This window comes from Macrotis lagotis, chromosome 1 (genome assembly GCF_037893015.1).
Source record: "Macrotis lagotis isolate mMagLag1 chromosome 1, bilby.v1.9.chrom.fasta, whole genome shotgun sequence".
Classification (NCBI taxonomy): domain Eukaryota; kingdom Metazoa; phylum Chordata; class Mammalia; order Peramelemorphia; family Peramelidae; genus Macrotis; species Macrotis lagotis.
Window position 1 is genome coordinate 271,375,415 of NC_133658.1, and position 18,879 is coordinate 271,394,293.

The 18,879-nt window shown below is 36.1% G+C and overlaps 1 long non-coding RNA gene across 1 annotated transcript in view; it reads left to right on the forward strand.

Annotated features, from left to right (window-relative positions):
- Positions 1 to 18,879, forward strand: part of LOC141504984 (uncharacterized) — a 39,459-nt gene that overhangs the window by 12,989 nt on the left and 7,591 nt on the right. The window contains exon 2 of the long non-coding RNA XR_012473522.1: positions 13,014 to 13,100. This is a non-coding gene — a long non-coding RNA (uncharacterized LOC141504984). The remainder of the gene's footprint in view (positions 1 to 13,013; positions 13,101 to 18,879) is intronic.

Sequence of the window (18,879 nt, forward strand, 5' to 3'; positions counted from 1 at the left end):
TTATTAAGCATTTACTATGTGCAAAGACAAACATACAAAGTTTCTTCTCTAATGGTACTCAGAATATACTAGGAGTCACCTAACAAGTACATAAATAAATATGATACTGGGCTGAATGCCATAGGGAACAGAAATAGCTCATAGGCTAGAAGGAACTTCAAAGACCACCTGGTACAACCTCTTAATTTTATGATTGGGGTACAAGGAAGATACAAGGAAGTCAGGGGACCTGCCTGATCTCCCATATGTAGGAAGTATAAGAGGTAGGATTTAAGCTCAAATTCTTTGACTCCAGAATCAATGTTCTTTCCACTGCTACAAAATATAAAGAAAATATGGGAGGGATTCATTATTAATTACCATTTGCTAGTAGGAAAAGTGAAACTTTATGGAAAAAGAGGTTCCTGAGTTAATCAACTGGAGAGAGCCTGAAAGAATGCACAAAGAAGAGGACAGGCAGGAATAGGTAACAAAAGTTTGACTGTGATATAATGCAGCTAAAAGTCAGTAGAATGAAAAAAAAAGGCTAGAAAGGTAGATGAGAATCAATTTATAGATGGTTCTCAATGCCAATCTATGTATATTTTACTCAATGTGGAGCTGAAGTTTCCTAATATCATAGATTTAGAGGACTCTTATCTTATAGATGAAAAAGATGAACCCCCAAAAGAATGTATGATTTCTCAGTGTCACAGAGGAAGTGGCAGAACAAAGGCTATGTAGAATCACAGAGCTTCAAAATAGGATCTCAAAAACCATCTAGTCCAGGGCTGTCCAAAATGCAACCTGCATACTAGTTCACATGTGGGGTTACTTAAATGCTTTAGTAAACAAAGCCAAGCTACCACAATAAAATGGAAAATCAAAATATATTGTCCATTGTTTCAATAAAAAACTTTTAAAAGTAAGATTGAGGGGTGGCTAGGTGGCGCAGTTGAATAGAGCGCCAGCCTTGGAGTCAGGAGCACCTGGGTTCAAATCCGACCTCAGACACTTAATAATTACCTAGCCTTGAGCAAGCCACTTTACCCCATTGCCTTGAAATATTAAAAAAAAATAAGATTGGACAGTTCTGATCTAGTCAAACTCATACATGGAAAAGGAAACAACCTTTGCTTGTAGATATCAAATAAGGAGGATCCCACTTTCTTTCAAGTAATCCATCCCACTTTGATGAAGTCTTAATTTTTAGGAAGTTTGTTTCCTTCAAGTCCATATTTACCAGCTTTTCAATTTTCCTATTTCTCTGAGGCCCGTCCTCTGTGACCAAGTGAAACAAGTGTATTCCTTCTGTAAGGCAGCTCTTAAAATACTTGAAAAGAGCTATCATGTGATCCTCTAACTCTTCTCTTCTAGAACAAACATCTGCAGTTTCTTCAATCCAACTTTTTAAGGCATGAATGCAAAGCCCTTCCTCTACCATCTGTGTCTAACCTTTTAGACCTTCTGGACTGCACCACCCAAAACTTTTCAAAGAACACATAAAAATTTAATATATATTTATGCCTAAAATGTACCCATATTACCAATGAATATAATAATAAAATTTAATAATGCCATGTGAGGGTTGCATGCAGTCCATAGGCCACAGGTTGAACACACACTTATACCTAGGCAGATTCCCTGTCTCTCAATCCAGGTCATTTGCTTTGTATTGATTTTGAGTAGGCATCATGACCAGATCCATGTACTAGGAAGATTATTGACCTCCGAAGTCAAAACTTGTTTCGTTGTGACTCTCGAAATTTTCCATTCTTATTGTCCTTTCAAAGTTCCAAATAGAGAGAAAATCTCTGATAAAATTTTGATGCAAATTGAAAGTCTCATGGAGTCAAAACTTTGAACCCATTCATATCACATATATCTTCATAAAAGAGAAAAAAAACTTAGTCATAAAACAACACTTTCTAGTGGTGGGATTCAAATAAATTAACAGCCAGTTCTCTGCTCTAATGACCATTTTAAGTATACAAAAAGATATACATAAAGGTAGTTTAATATTTCATGCATTTAATAATCAAATTAGAACAATAAAAAAGATACACAAAACTAGATTATATTACTCACAGTAAGTAATGTATCCTTAAGGAGTAAAAGCAGACACGTGACTACAACAGCCAATGTTGGAACATATGCAGAACCAAAACTCATTCTACTTAGTCTAACTCTCTTTTGTTCTTCTGCTTCCATGGCTTCTGAAATAGGCAATAAGATAATCCTTGAAATCTATATTTCCATTGGCCAATGTTTCCTATTGGTCTTATCATTTAGAGCACTCATAATATCTCTGGGGAATTGGGGATACAAAACAAAGCAGAAACAAATGATAACTTGTCACCCTCTGGCTATTTTTCAGTTTTTCTCTTTACATTATATATTTGTTTACTGAAGTAAAAAAAAATGAGGGAAATAAATTGTAGTATTTCACCAAAAGTATAATGAACTTTAAGAAATGAATAAATAAATATTACAAGGATAGTTTCATTAATTTTTTTTCACCTATGGGCATTACTACAGGCACTAAGAAAATGCTGTTGTGTAGATGAACATTAAAAAAGAGTAAGGAATGTAAATTTATAATTTCCACATTGGGAGACTGCCCAAGTGTCCACCTTAGGAATGAGAAAAGCCATTTTAACAACCTATTCACTGAAATCAGCATAAAATTAGGTATCAATTCTGCCAAATCAGCATGAATCAAATGAATTCCACCACTGACATTTTCCCTAAAATGCACTAAACAGTATGAAGGTATTTCAAAATTAATGAAATGCTCCCAAGAGAAAATTTGAATCATGTGAATTAACATTGTCAAAAATAGGGTTTTCTCATAAGAGTTCAACAAACAGTTATTAAGCACTTTTTGTTTACAAAGCCCTTTACCAGCTGCTGTGTGTACAAAAATAAAAAAAATAGACACTATATTCAAACTATTTACTAGAAGGAATATAAAGAGAAATTTAATGAATGTGATATGGACAAGATCAAAGTGTTTTCTAAAAGTTTGTGAAGAGAGAAATCTCTTTCAAAAATGAAGAGGAAAGGGAGCAGCTAGGTAGCAGGTAGGTGGCACAATGAAGTCAGATGGACTTGAGTTCAAATCCAGGCTCAGACACTTAATAATTATCTAGCTGTGTGGTCTTGGGCAAGTCACTTAACCCTATTGCCTTGCCAAAAAAAAAAGTGAGGAAGATGATCCATCAGTTAATTAGCAAATACTTTTTAGGAATCTGCTGTGGATCAGGCTCACTATTGCTAGGAATAAATACAAAGAAGAAGCAATCCCTACTCTCAAGGATTATTTATTCTAATGCAGAGATAACAAATGCAATTATTAGTATTTACAGAAAAAATTAACCCTGGAGTTAGATAGGAAGTAATTATAATGAAGTTAGTCAGATGGGTTATAGCATTGGGTCTGAAGTTAGGAAGCTCTGAGTTCAAATATAGCCACCCTGAGCAAGTCACTTGATCCATGTCTGCCTCAATTTTCTCAACTGCAAAATGGAGGTGATAATATAATAGAACCTACTTCATGAGGGGATTTTAGCTAGTTAATAAATGTTTGTAAGGGAAAGATGGCACTGATGGCGTTGAGGTTGTTTCTAGAAAGAAGCAAGAGATTCTACGAGGCAGATATGAAATGACCAGGGTAGATCAAGGACTAAGAAATGTTTCATAAAGCATTTGACCCTGGGCGATAGTCTTCTTTGTCATATCACTGAGATGGAAAAGATCCAACCTGACTTAAAATAAGAGCTCTCAAGAAGAGAATTTTCCCTGACTCCTCCCTAAAATAATCACAAAATGAGACTGAATAGCCTCAAGACAGCTAGGACTTTTAGTAGAAGGTGGTACTTGGAGAAATGGAGAAAAGCCAAAGTCTGAATATTCTCCCTTTCCCTTAGTTGTTTGGCATGGTTCCAGCCTTAGAGCTCTGAGTTCAGCCAAAACCACTACCTTTCCCCATCCTACAGCTGCCAAACAGTGGCAGGCAGAGTATCATTACTGTAATAGGTTGCAATGATGCTAAACATGAAAAGATTGCTTTCCAGTAAAACTGCTGACATGTGGGACTATCCTGGGAAAGAGAATGTGAGAGAGACAGGCCTCACAGATCTATAGTATGGGTGATGGTTCAGCCTTGAATCAATTTTCAATCCTTGAAACTAAAACCCTCTTGATTTATGAAATTCCACAAGTCACTTCTTTGTAATGTGGCCCATGCCAAGGAGTTCAGAGAAGAACTAGTTTTCCTAAAACCTCTTCTTGAACAAACTGGGCAGATTTTGCATCCTAGGATATATGAGAAGTCCACAATATTTACACATTTAGTGCCTCTTTTCTGTTATGGAAGTGACCTTGAGTTCTCCAGGGCTATGTCAAAAGTGTTCAAGTTTTGGTAGTTCCCACAAAGGGGAAAGGCTTAAAATGTGATCTCAGTGATATACAGTTACACAATGATACACATTATGGGGGTTAAGGCACAACATTACCATCATCTGGAAAACTTATGTAAAATGTTTTGACCCTCCCTTCATACCATAGAAGGAAAAAGACTGAATCTTTTATTTTCCTTTTATGGAGTGTTCATGTCATCTGTGGCTTCTGCAAAACTCCCCCCCAAATTTCCATTTAAATTTTATGTTAATGAAACATATATCAAAATTGTGATGGGGAAAGTTACTATGTGGAAGGAATAACTGTACTGTATACCTGTTGTATAATAACCAAAAGAATGCAAGCTCCTTGAGGACAAGAACTATTTTTATTTTGTTTGTTTCCTCTGTATCCCCAGTGCCAAGTCCAAGTGCCAAGTACATATTTAACAACTGCCTTTGAACTGAAGTAAACAATCTTGCTAAGTTCAGAGGGATTCTTCTTCATCAAAAGGATGACTAATTAGTGATTAATTGTTTCTGGCAAAAGTCATATATACACAGACACACTGCTAGAGAGACTGTGAGTATGTGGGAGCTAGAGCTGAAAGGGTTCTTAGAGTTTATCCAGTCCGACCTCCTCATTTAACACATGAGGTAGCTGAGTCTCAAGGACAAAGGATGGTATTCCCAGGGTCCCATGGAGAGTAAGCATCAGAAGTAAGGTTTGAAGCCAGTGCTCTTTCCATTAGGCTACACTGCCTCCATGTGGAAAGAATGTACTCTCATGAACCAAAAGAATCAAAGGATCCTTAAAAGATCCCTAGAGGATACTGAGAGAATTCCCTCAGAAATCAGAAATCCTTAAAGTATTAAGGCATGTTCCCAGCCATGCTACTACAAACACATTGGATTTCCATGATTTTCATGTAAAACACAAGTTATTTGAGTTTGTTAAAGGTTCAGAACTAGTTTTCTTTCCAAATCATTTGATCATCTCCTATATGTGGATTTCATGAAAAAGGCTGTTCATTTGTCTCCACAGACTGTGAAGAGCTAAATTAATTATTTAAACAAGTAATTTGAATTGGGAGTTTAGAAGCTCTTGATGAAAAGGCACTATGTAAGTGCACAGAGTTATTGTTCTTCATCTTTAGCTACGAACTATATAAATATAACTTGAACCAATTAACCTTGACAAAATTTCTTACTGCAATTTTTTCTCATTTATAAGATATGTCAGTCAGTTTCTTGGTCAACTTGCTGATGAATCCTTTTTCTATATCACTTGATTTTTATTCTACAGATTACATTGAATTATTTCAAACCACAGTGCAAAAAAAATCACACACTTTAACTAGACAGGCAAACATCCTGCTTTCTGCTACTGGCAGAATTTAGACTACAAATTAGTATAACAATGGAGGGGAAAACAAAAAGAAAAGCATAAAATAGAATGGGTGCAATAATTCCCTTACGATTGGAACTGATGAGGAAATAGTTTTAAGAAATGAATGGATAGAGCAATAAAGAAAAGATATATTCCTTTATGTCTACCTCTTCTGGATGAACACAAAATTCATAGGAGTTTTTCCTGTACTGATCGTCCAGGTATAACAAGTTTCTTCCAAGGTGATATAACATTGGTAAGAATTACAAAATCAAGCACAAGGAAAATCACAGAAAGGTGGTTATAAGCCATATAGAAATAACAGCATGGCTGTGAATGCAACTGGTTTGCAGATTCAATTAAACAAACAAACAAAAAATATAACCTTTAATGAGTGGATACTACATATATGTTATGCTAAGACAAGGCTATGAAACACAATGTAGACATATTGTGTAACATTACTGAAATATATAAAACACAAATATGAATAGTCTGGAGAATTAGGGGATAAATAAACATTAACTGATACAAAGTAAAGCAGGTAGAACCAGTAAAAAATATACTTGATGGGGGAAAAAGGTAACAAAAATTAAAAGATAATGATTTTTTCTTTTCAAGAAAAAATATATTAACTTGATAAAAGCATCCAAGTTTTATAAAAATATACTTTGACATATACTTGAAAATGAAAATGTGAGAAAAGAAAACAAGTGATACATAGTATCCTTCATTTGGAAGGAACCTTTAAGTTCAAATAGTTCATACCATACTTGAAATACAGTTCTCCTCTATAACAGCATTTTCTTGAAAAAAATATTGAGAACTTTTGTTTGATTGAAGACCCTCAGGGAGTCTCTGAAACCCTCTCAGGGGGACCACAATGTTGAAACTGTTTTCATAATCATACAAAGATGTTTTAGTTTCTACACAGTAAATAATTAAAAAGTATAAAAGAACAAAAGTTCTTGGGGTGGGATGAGGTAGGGTAGAAGAATCCTTAATATATTTTTAAACATGTAAAGCGTGCTTGAGGCCCAAATGTTTGAGAAATGCTGTATGATTAAAAATGAATTTTTAAAAAACTTAAAAGCCAGTTCAACAAAACTAACAAATACATTATCTTCCTTAACACTTCTTCATACAGCATCTACTTGAAGACCTTTAGTGACAGGGACTTCATTAGTTCCAACCATTTTTGGACAGCTCTATCCATAAAGAAATATTTCATGATTTTGAGCTGAAATTCATTCTTCTGTGACCCAGTGATCCAAGTCTGCCCTCTGGAGCCAATCAAGAGAATTCTAAAGTTCCTAGGTGGAAGTCCTTTAAATATTTAGAGGGAATGATTGTGGTTTTTGTTGCTTCAACTTTAATATTAACACTAACAGGTCATATTTACATTGTTCTTTAAAGGTTCCAAAAATAATATTTTATTATCTCATTTTATCATCATAGCAGCCTTGTGAGATGACTAACATTTCTCATCCCCATTTTACAGGGGTGAAAATTGAAGCTCAAAGGCCAGGTATTCCTTACTTCAAGCCTGGCATTATATTCTCTAAATCATAGTATTTCTTATGAATCTCATATGGCAAGATTTTTATATTCTCTGACTATCCTAGTCCCCCTTCTCTAGACACTGCATCTTTTCAGCATATCATTCAATTAATTTGTTCCAGGCACTGGATATAAAAAGAAGAATAAAAGCCCTTTCCTCAAAGAATTTATGATGATGACAAGGTTTGTTCTTCATTCTCAAAGACCATGACATCAGGGAAGGTGATGCCATGAACTGGATTTGATTGAGTGGATGTTATGCTAAGTCACCAGCTTCACTTTATCCTCTGAGTCATCTGGGTCTAGTGGCCAGATATGAATCAAATATGAAGAGTCATATGTACATATGTATATATAAAATATATCCAAAATAAATATATAAATACAAGATAATTTGGAGAGAAGAAGGCACTAGCTTCTGAGGGAGAGGAATCAGGAAAAGGAATCATGTGATCCTTGAAACAAACTTAAAGGAAATCAGGGATGATAAGAGATAGAAGAAAGGAGAGAGTTACAGACAAAGAAAGCAAGGAAACTGGAAAAGGAGTGTCATTTATAAAGTAAGACATATATATATATATATATATATATATATATATATATATATATATATATATATATATCAAGGTACCCTCTAAAATACCATGCCCAGAATTCAATACAAAAAAAAATCAAATGTACAAATACTTCTGCCATGATAATGGATATTTGGTACAGGCTGTTAGATCCATCCCAAAATGGGGCAGGGACAACTGTGGGCTTACTTCCTATTATTTTTCCTTAAGGAAAAAAAAGAACTTAAGGGCTCAAGTTATTTGAATCCATCCTTTCAATATCCGATTAGGGCATATGAATTTTTGAAGTCAAAATTAGTGCTATCTCCCATTTGCTATACAGTCTTCTCATTAATAGAAAAGGCTTTCAAGCTTATGGTGTGAAATCATTTTCCTCTTCCATGAGAAGCATAGTGCACTTTCTACAGTTATCCCCGAATAGCTATAAAGACACAAGGGTTATTTAGTTTTGTACTTTCTTTCTCTCCCTTAATGCCCTCCCTCCCTAAGAGCCATCAAGGACACTCCATAAGAAAATGGAAGAGGAGGTTTAGTATTTCCCCTCCTCTTAAGAACCACAACACAATTAGGCAAATTCTTAAGAAAGCAGTACAATCTGTGCAGGACTTTGAAGGTGAAGGGAAACAAGGGAATAAGCATTTATTTAGTGTCTACTATGTATCAGGAACCTGATAAGCACTTAACAAATATTATCTCTTTTGTTTCTCACAACAATGAAGGTGAAGGGAAACAAGGGAATAAGCATTTATTTAGTGTCTACTATGTATCAGGAACCTGATAAGCACTTAACAAATATTATCTCTTTTGTTTCTCACAACAACCTTGCGACAGAGGTATTATTATGATCCCATTCTATATTTATGTAGAGAAATAAACACCCAGGTTAGTTAAGTAATTTATCCAGGACCCTGCACCATCAATCAGATTCTGAGGAAAGATTTCAATTAAAGTCTTCTTGACTTTAAGCTCAGTGCTCTCTTCACTGTAGCAAAAAGAAGCAAGGATAGTTCCATTAGGGAAAGTATGAACACAGGGCTGAAGAGGGGAATGCAGACAGTTTTGGTTACAGTTTGGACTAATATGCAAGTACAGCTAAGTTTCAGAAAAGGAAAAGAGTGAAGCAAAGATAGAAGAGTAGGTTGGGATCATATTATGAAGATTCCAAAAGCTGTTGACTTAAAATGAAACCCTTGATTATAAATGCTACTTAAAAGACTCCAAAGGTCAAGAAAGTACTTATATTCAAAGCTCCTCTAACACTGGCTACTGGTTAGCAAACAAGACTCTCTTGTCAGCATTACATGTACATTTGTAAGGGGCAGAATTGCAAATATCACAGAACCTGAATCATTCAAGGAATATTCATTCAGATTCATTAGATTGACTTAAAGAGGCTTCAATGAAAGGGAATGAAGACATTTTGGAAAGGATTTTTTTGTTCTATTTTTTTAACAAGAAGTATGAAAAAAATATAAAAAGTTTATCTTGTCTTACCCTCAGCTACTAGAAAACTAAATGAACAAGAACACTGATCTTCAGCATTTTTACTAATTCAGGTTTGAAGGTGATGGATATTGGTGATTGGCGTACTTGGCAAATGTGGCAGGATATATTGGATGGGGATGGTGGGGAAGAAGGGAGGATGTAGAACAAGTGATACTCCAAACAATCAATAGAAATGGCTGTCATTTATAGAGTATTTTAAGATTTGTAAATTATTTTACAAATATCATTCCAAATGGCTCTCACAACAACATTGAAGTAGGTGCCATTATTAGCTCCATCTTGTATATAAGGAAATAGAAACTTTGAAAGAGTTTGAGGAAATTGAATAGGATCATCCAATAAATCCAAAGCAGGATTTGAACTTAGGTCTTCTTGATTCCAGATTTTGCACCCTTTGGAACCATGGTGCCATAATAGCAATTGCATGCAAGCCAGATAGTTCATCAATGCAAGCAAATCCAGATGACTGAGATAGAATCATTCAACTATTAGAAAGGAAGATGTGTCTGTGTGTGTGTGTGGGGGGGGAGATTTGATAATGTTGTCAGTGAAGTTACCTTATGTGGTCCTTGGAATTAATATGCCAATCACTTCCTACTCTGTGCTTAGCTGGATCTAAGCCACTGGAAACCTGAACAATTTGGTTATTACTACTACTACTACTACTACTACTACTACTACTACTACTACTACTACTACTACTACTACTACACTACTATTACTAGTACTATTACTAATTACAACTACTATGCCTACTATGACTACTTCGACCATGACCATGACTATGACTAGGGACAGGTAGGTGAATAGAGCACCAGGTATGGAGCCACGAAGATCCAAGTTCAAATCTGGCCTTAGTTATTTACTAGTTGGATATCCCTAGGTGAATCATTTAACCCCTATTTGCCTCAGTTTCTCATGGGTTAAATGGGAGCACACTGGAGAAGGAAATGGCAAACTACTAAGTGTCATTGTCAAGAAAACATAGCCTCAAATATGAATAAACAACAAACTACTTCTATTAGTACCCCTATCATAGCCACCCACAGTAATAACTAGCCTTTAAAGGTTACAAAGCATCTTATACATGTTATCTCATCTGACCTTCATAAAAATCTCAGGAGGTAGAAAAGAAAACTGAGGCAGACAAAATTAAGTGACTTGCCCCTTTGTTCACATAGCTACTAAGTAAGATTGAATTTTAACTCAGATCATCCTAAATTCAAGTCCAGAACTACATGCATTGTGTCATTCAGCTGCTTTTCAATGAAAGACTATGAAGGCAAATAGCAGTAATTATTGCTTCCTAGATACATTACTAGTCCAGGGGCTAGTTGCTTGTATACAAGGATTAGATTTCTCTTTAGTTAATTGTCTGTTTTTAACTATACTTAACTAGAACCTAAGCCAGGAAGACTTATTTTCATGAGTTCAAATCTGGAAGTGTGATCCTGGGCAAGAAACTAAATTGTTGGTCTCAGTTTTCTCATCTGTAAAATGAGCTGGAGAAAGAAATGGCAAATTACTCTAGTATCTTTGCCAAGAAAAATGTAATGGGGTCATAAAGAGTCAGATATGACTAAAGCAACTAAATATCAAGCTTCTTGAAGGCAGGAAATGTTTTCCCCAGAGCACTTAACATAATAATAATAAAGTTTGTCCTTCATTTCTGAAAAAGACAACAACATCAGAGAAGTGATGTCATGACAAGCACATGAGCTGGATTTGACTGAAGCACTGCTCTAAGTCACTAGCTTCACTTTCTCCTCCAGAGCCAACTGGGTCCAGTGGCCACATATAGATTAGGATGGCTTTAGATGGCACTGGATGCAACCAGGGTTAAGTGATTTGCCCAAGGTCACACATCTAGTAAGAATCAAGTGTCTGGGCTGGATTCGAATTCCTGTTCTCCTGATTCTAAGGCTAATACTTTATTCATGCACCCTAGCTAGGTGCAGAGGAAGTATGAAGCCGAATTGAGCTGAAAATAATGGAGGAACATTTTTTAAAATTAAATGCATTCTAAGAACGACTATTGCAATATCTTGTTATTATAGTATTTGAGTTAATGATATATAAAAACAAACAATCAAAAAACAGAAAAGAAAGCAGCTTAACAGGAAAACCTATAGCCAAAAAAAAAATGAATAGAAAAAAAGGGGGTAATAATTTGTACACAAATACTTAGAGATGAAAAGCAAATGATTTCATTAAAAACAAGAAGGAATTTGTGTCTGTGCAAAGAAAGACCCCAAGTACAGAGAAAAGCCTCCAATTGGTGAGGTCTCTTAATATATATCTCCAGGGGCCTAAATGGATATGGAGGAAGAATATAATAGAGCAAAGTAAAATATAGTGAGACTAAGTTACAGAGGCAGAGAAAAATAAGACAGTTACCAAGGTAAGACAAAAAAGGGGGGTAAAATTGAGCTCTATACATTAAAAGAAAGTTAACAAAACTGCAAGAAAGAAACAAATGTATCAGGATTAAAGAATGAATCATAGCTTCAGGGATTCAATGCTGGAGGAAAACAAAAACTTCAGAGAATTACACAGGCTTTCTGTTGTCCTGGGTTTGGCAACTCTAAAGATATAATGGCTAATACAAAAAGAGTAATGTAATTCCCTACCTTTTTGACTCCAATCCTGATAATGGAGACTCAGGTTGGTCTTTTTCATTGTCCCACACAGTTCTGATATTTATGGTGAAACCATAATGTGGTGCTTCCAATGCTGACCTGATTGATTGCTTCACTTCCCTGAGGACTCATTCAGTTCAGGTCTACTCTGCAAGTTTTTATTAAGTATGGTTACATAAAAACAAATAAACAAACAAAAAACCATTGTACTAGGTATTGTGAACCTGAAAGCCAAAGAACAAATCCATACCTGCCCTCAAAGAGATGGCCAACCAAGTACTTCCCAATCCCCATGATAGCAATGTCATAATCATTGCTCCACGTAAACCCCTGCTTTAATTGGCCATTTTTATGGGTTGCTGTGGTCAGAAAACATTCATCTCATGTTGTTCAACCTCCTGACAATAAGTCTCCCATCTTTTTTTCACAATTGATATTTTATTTTTCCAATTACATGTTTTGAAAGTTTTTCGACATTCATCCACATGCATATGCACATTTGTGTTACATAATTTCTTTTCACCCTCCCTTCCCACTCCCCTCCCCTCAATGGTGAAAAGTCTGATGAACACTGTACATATACGTTTGTGTTTAACATGTTTACAGATTAGTCATTTTATGTATATATATATATATATATATATATATATATATATATATATATATATGAATTAGGACTTAGGGAGAAGAAAAAAAAACATGAGATAGGAAAGAGAAAAATAAGAGAAATTTTTATAAAGTTAATGTAGTGGGGAAGCATTGGCCCTTAAGTCAGGAAGACCTGAGTTCAAAAATGACCTCAAACACTTAATAACTACCTAACTATGTGACCTTGGGCATGTCACTTAACCCCATTGTCTTAAATTTAAAAAAAAGTGGACATAGTATCATCCAGATTCTGTAGGTTTTTCTTATTTTGTTTTGTTTTTCTTCCTCTGAATGTGGATAACATTGTCCATATCAGGTGTCCCAAGGTTTTCCTAGATCTTTGAACTGCTGAGAGGAGCTGCATCCATCAAGGTTGATCAACTCACAATGTTGCTGTTAATAGGTACAATGTTCTTTTGGTTCTGCTCCCTTCACTCAGCATCAGTTTCTGTAATTCATTCCATGTTTCTTTAGATTCTGACCATTCATGGTTTCTTAGAAAACAATAGTACTCCATAATATTCAAACACGATAACTTGTTTAGCCATTCTCCAACTGATGAATGTTCCTTCAATTTCCAATCCTTTGCCACTACAAAAAGAGCTGTTGTGAATATTTTGGAACATGTGGGAACCTTAATCCCAAAAAGATAAAACATAGACTATTGTAAAGTTCATTCTTGAAGTTTTCCTATTTTAGTAGGAGCTCCAGAGCTCAGAGTCTAATTCTTCATAAATGCTTCCTGACAGCTGACACTACCCCTTCACTTTGAACAATTTCTGAAAAGCCCAAAACAAAACTGTTGCAATACAAAAAGCATACTTCAAGTACTTACATTCTACTGTGGGGAAAGACAACAGGGTACCTTCAGAATCCTAATATGTTTAAATATTTCAAAGGAAATTGAATAGGACAAATAGAGGGGTGGTTTTATCCTCTTTCCTTGGCATTGAGAGGAAAGGAAAGGGTTGGTCAAAGGAATGTATAGAATATACTTCTAGAATCCAATGTCCTCTCAATGCCTCCTGGAAGCAAATAGGAGAAGAATTTTAGTGAATTTAGTGAATGATCTGAGGAAATCATGGAAACTACTTTTTACTGGCTAAAAGTGGTTCTCAGAGACAAAGATTAATAGCAGAAGCTTACATCATTTCATAAGATTGTAAGTGTAGATGGGAATTCACAAGGTTCTTGCTACTCAGGAAAGTTATTTTATTTTATTTAGACAACTAAACTGTGGGATCACAATGTCAAAGTAACTGAAATTTCTCACCTTTTACACAGAAATCTGGGATTCAAGAAAAACCATTGCCCATAAATGCTACAATATATCTTCCATGTGCTTCCTGGAAACTGCCATTACCTAGGCTTGAAAAGTCCAATCCAAACTCTTCCCTCAGGCCAAATAAATAAATTCATGGAGGTTGCATATGTATCTGATCCATAGCAACCATCATCAGTTCATGAGATGGGGTTGGGAAGCAAAAGGGAGGAAGGTTTCTCCTCTTTTGCAATCCATACCTGCTCTCCTCTTTTGCAATTCATACCTGGTTGAACTCTAACCTGTCCTCCAAATAGGAAAAATGGAGGGGGGGAGGAAAACGACAGACATTTTGTCAACATTTTTAGAGACTACAGAGAGGAATAGCTCATGTGATAAAAGTTCTCCTGAATTCCAATTAGCCTCTAACACCACCAGTCCAGAGTTTATTATAACCTCTTAACAAAATGACAATACAAACGTCTGTACTTCACTGGGACCCCAGATAAAGAATCACTACTTGTCAATTAATGAGATTGATTATTACCCTTAACAAATTGGTCAGGAGCCTCTCTTTATTAGCTCCTTCCCCTCCCCTTACAGTATCATTTCTTTTTTTATCCAAGTGTATAACATTCTCTTGCACATGGAATAGAAATCTCTAAGGAAAGGCACACTGAGGACATTAAAGTTCTGTGAACTTCTAGATTCACCATTTAGATGCTGTTTCAAAGATTGCAAACAATTTAAGTATTAAAATCTGAATTGAATTTATTCCTCCTAAATATACCAAGATGAGATCATCTCAGCCTACTATAGGAGGAAGCTTATATATCTTCTTATGTTACTTGAATGTAGAGCAGGAAGAAACAGAGATCTATCCCCTGAGGAAAGACTGCCAAGGAATGGACTGTATGTTTTTCACCTGCTCAGGGAATCGATTTCTTCTTGCTGTTACCTCATAACTAGGTGAGAAGACTTCAGACTGTGGATACACTAGAGTACTGATCCTGGGGTCAGGAGGATTTGAGTTCAAATCTGACCTCAGATATTTGACACTCGCTAGCTATATGACCTGGGATAAGTCACTTAACCCCATTACCTCACACCCAAAAAAAGGCTGCTAAAAGTCAGGTCAACTATCTCCTATATCAGAGGTATCCAGCCTCTTAGGTCTTCTGAGCTATATGACCTAAGAAAACTTGTCAAGGGTCACATATAGAGTTAAATATTTATTTATGCATATATGATATATTAATAAACACGTACTATTTATTTATGCGTAAATAAATGATCGCATATTAAATTATATATGCAACCCGTGACAAGTTTTTTTTGGATGATGTGGTCCAGAAGAACTAAAAGGTTCTATGTGCTCCAAAGCAACCACTTGCATCAGTATTAGCACAAAACATCCTGTTGTCATTCTGCTGTCTCATATGGGATATGGAGAATCTCCATGGCAAAGAAGAGCAACCTTCTCTTGGACTTCAGACCTTCCTTTTTCTGCTTTTCTTGTTCTTTGGGGGTAGAGGAGTGGTACCTTCCACTCAGTACTGAACATTCTCATATTTAATGAAACCCTGCACATCCCAGTGACATTAAACACCTGTAGGAAGACTGTCATCTAAACCTTATTCCATAGCCCTTCCCATTTCATTTCTCATTCCCATTCCCCTCAACCTTCCCACCTCAAAGTTTCATATTAACTACACCCAGACCTTCTACTGTGTCCTCTGGAATGCCTGTTCCAAAGGAAGCAACCATGATTTTATTCCTATCCTCATTCTATCTACTATCTCTTTTTGAAACCTGGCTTTCCCCTCATGACACACTCCCTGGTCACCCTTTCCATAATTAGCTGTACCTTTCCTCATTCTCCTCAGCTGACTGGCCATGGTGAAGAAGTTGAAATGCTCCTTTCTCCACATTCCCACTTTGAACTTTTCCCTACTTAACCCTTTACTCAATAACCTCTTTCCTTTAAGATTCACGCTATTCTTATTTACCAACCAATCAAAATCCTGTTAGCTATTATCTATAGACTTCCAAGTCACTCCCCTTTCTTACTCAATGAATTTGATGCCTGGCTTACAATTTCTCCTCCCCAACTCCTGCCCTTATACTTGGGCACTTAGATATATGATACCTTAACCACTCAGTTCCAACCTGCTCACTTCTCAAGAACTACTCCTCCAACCCATGTCAGACACACACACACACACACACACACACACACACACACAGTCATATTCTATTTTTTTTGTTTGTTTTTTGGCAAGGCATTGTGATTAAATGACTTTCCCAATGTCACACAGATAGGGAGTATAAATGCCTGAGGGTGAATTTGAACTCACATCCTCTTGACTCCAGGGTTGGTACTCTATCCACTACCACCTAGCTGTCTCTGATCATAATCTTTTGATCTTGCCGTCACCCACAAATGTACTACCCCATGCCAAGAATTCTGAAATCCCCTAATCTGACTATGACTTCTTGCCTTTTCATCTATCCCTCTGTCTTGTTTCACATAATTCTATTCTTTAACCATACCATGACCCCTCAATTCTCTCCCAGACTCTCTCCCCAGAACTAGCCATTTTTTCTCTCCTTTTCCCATCTTGACTCTTTGAAGAACTAATTCAACACTGTCTTCCTCTCTTGAATCTCTACCCTATTTATAATATCATTGGAAATACCCAGTTAAGCCTCAGCCTTGTATCCTTCCATCATCTGTTGCTTTCATGCTTATAGACATGCTACTAAATGAGGATAGAGAAAATGACATAACTATTTACTGGATCCCCTATGCATTTATATTACATGACCTCAGTTGAGCCCTCACTTATCGCACTCTCAACAGCAGCTATTCCAAACCTTTTCATCTCTCCTGAAGTTTTCCATGGCTCCCCTCCCCAACTACTTTAACTGAGAAGTTTGCCACATCTTTTACAGAAAAAAATTGAAATCATTTGACTATGAACTCCCTCTTTTGCCCTCTTCCTCATCACCTGTCACTCAGATATTTTCTCTGCCATTCTTTGCTCCTTAACCCCTGTTTCACATGATGAAGTTGCCTTAATCCTTACCAGGACTAACCTCTCTACTTCTTCAAATCATGCCATTCTAACTCATCTCCTCAAAAAAGATTGTCCCCATTATCCCTATGCTTTCACTTACTTTCTCTCCTTCTTTACTGGCTCATTTTTTTACTGTCTATAAACATGACCATGTCATCTATATCCTGAAAAAGCTTGTCATTTGATCTTTCTATCCATGTTCCTTGTCATCTTTTATCTCTTCCTCTGCCCTTTGTAGCTAAATTCTAAAAAAGTCATCCATAAAAGGTAACACCACTTTTTCTTCTCTCATACTCTTTTTAATCCCTTAACAATCAGTCCACTGAAATTGCTCTCTCCAAAGTTACTAATGATTTCTTAGTTGCCAAATTCAATGACTTTTTCTCAGTCTTCATCCTTATTGACTTCTCTGCAGCCCTTGATACTCTTGATTACTCTTTTCCTTTTTTCTCCTCTCTCTAAGTCTTTGAGATGCCATTTCTTCCTTGAATCTCCTTTTCCCCATTTAACCACTCCTTCTCTGTATACTTTGCTGGATCCTTCTCCAGCTTATGCCTTCTAATCATAGGTGTCCCTCAGGGTTCTATCCTGGGCAATCTTCTCCCTCTATGTTACTTCACTGGATGATCTCACCAACTCCCAAGGTTTTAATAACCATCTCTATGCCAATGATTTTCAAATCTACCTATCCTGCCCCAATCTCTGTTGACTAAAATCCCTTTCTCTACAGAAAGTCTTACCCAATCCCCCTTAATTCCAGTGCCTTCCCTCTGTTAATTATTTCCTATTTATCTTATATATAGCTTATTTCATATGTATTTGAATGTGCCCCCCCCCATTAGATTGTAAGCTTTTTGAAGTCAGTACAGTCCTTTGTCTTTTTTATATTCCTGGTGCTTAGTAAAGTGTCTGGCACATTGTAGACATTTAATAAAGATTTTTAAGGATTGATTGATCAAAACCAAGCACCTCATTTTATAGAAAACGAGACTAAACAAGGGAAGTGATATAATCAAGGTAATACTAAAGAGCTGAGTTGAGAATCAGACCAAGGTTTTCAGATTTCAAGTTCAAGGCTTTCATTATTTTCTGTAAGTCATAGGTCAGAGAAGAGGAAAATATAAAACATCCTCTCAGTTTTTCAGTAGTTATATTAAAAGGGAATGTTTAATAAACATCACTGGTGCCCCTGGTCCCCTATTCAGACACTGAAAAGATTCTTGATTTTTTCCCTGGTTGGGTTGTTAACCAACCTGTCAAGCAATGACACTCTGTGTTTGAAATTCACCACCATTTCCCCACAGCTCTCAGGGTAAGAATATGCTAAGCACTCACATCTAAATAAGCCATTCCATATGTGTAGGGGTGTTCCATAGTCCCAGATACCAGGACATGAATTTCCATATTCATGCTTTATTAATGACATAGAATGAGGTTCCCACCATTTGGATATCACCCCTGATAATTAAAGGTGACCTACCTACCTTTGCTGTATGAAAGACTTCCACATGGTGAGCTATAAAAATGTAAGCACCAATTTTCCAGTTGAAAGTGGTCCCCATTAAAACAATCCCCACTGGTTTTCAGCATGGACAGCAGCTTAATTTAACCTAGGTCCAATAAGCAAAGAAGAGGAAAGTAGTTGCAGAAGTGGAATCAATGAATATCCCCCCACCCCCAAATCAATCAATGGGGAGGCTGCAGATATTATCTTCATTAGCCATTGTTAAGAATATTAGTTTCTTGTTTAAAGTAAGTTCTTTTTACACATATATTGCTTATCTACTTGATTGATTTTAACCCCAATATACTTTCTTTATATTCATAAAAGTAGCATAAAT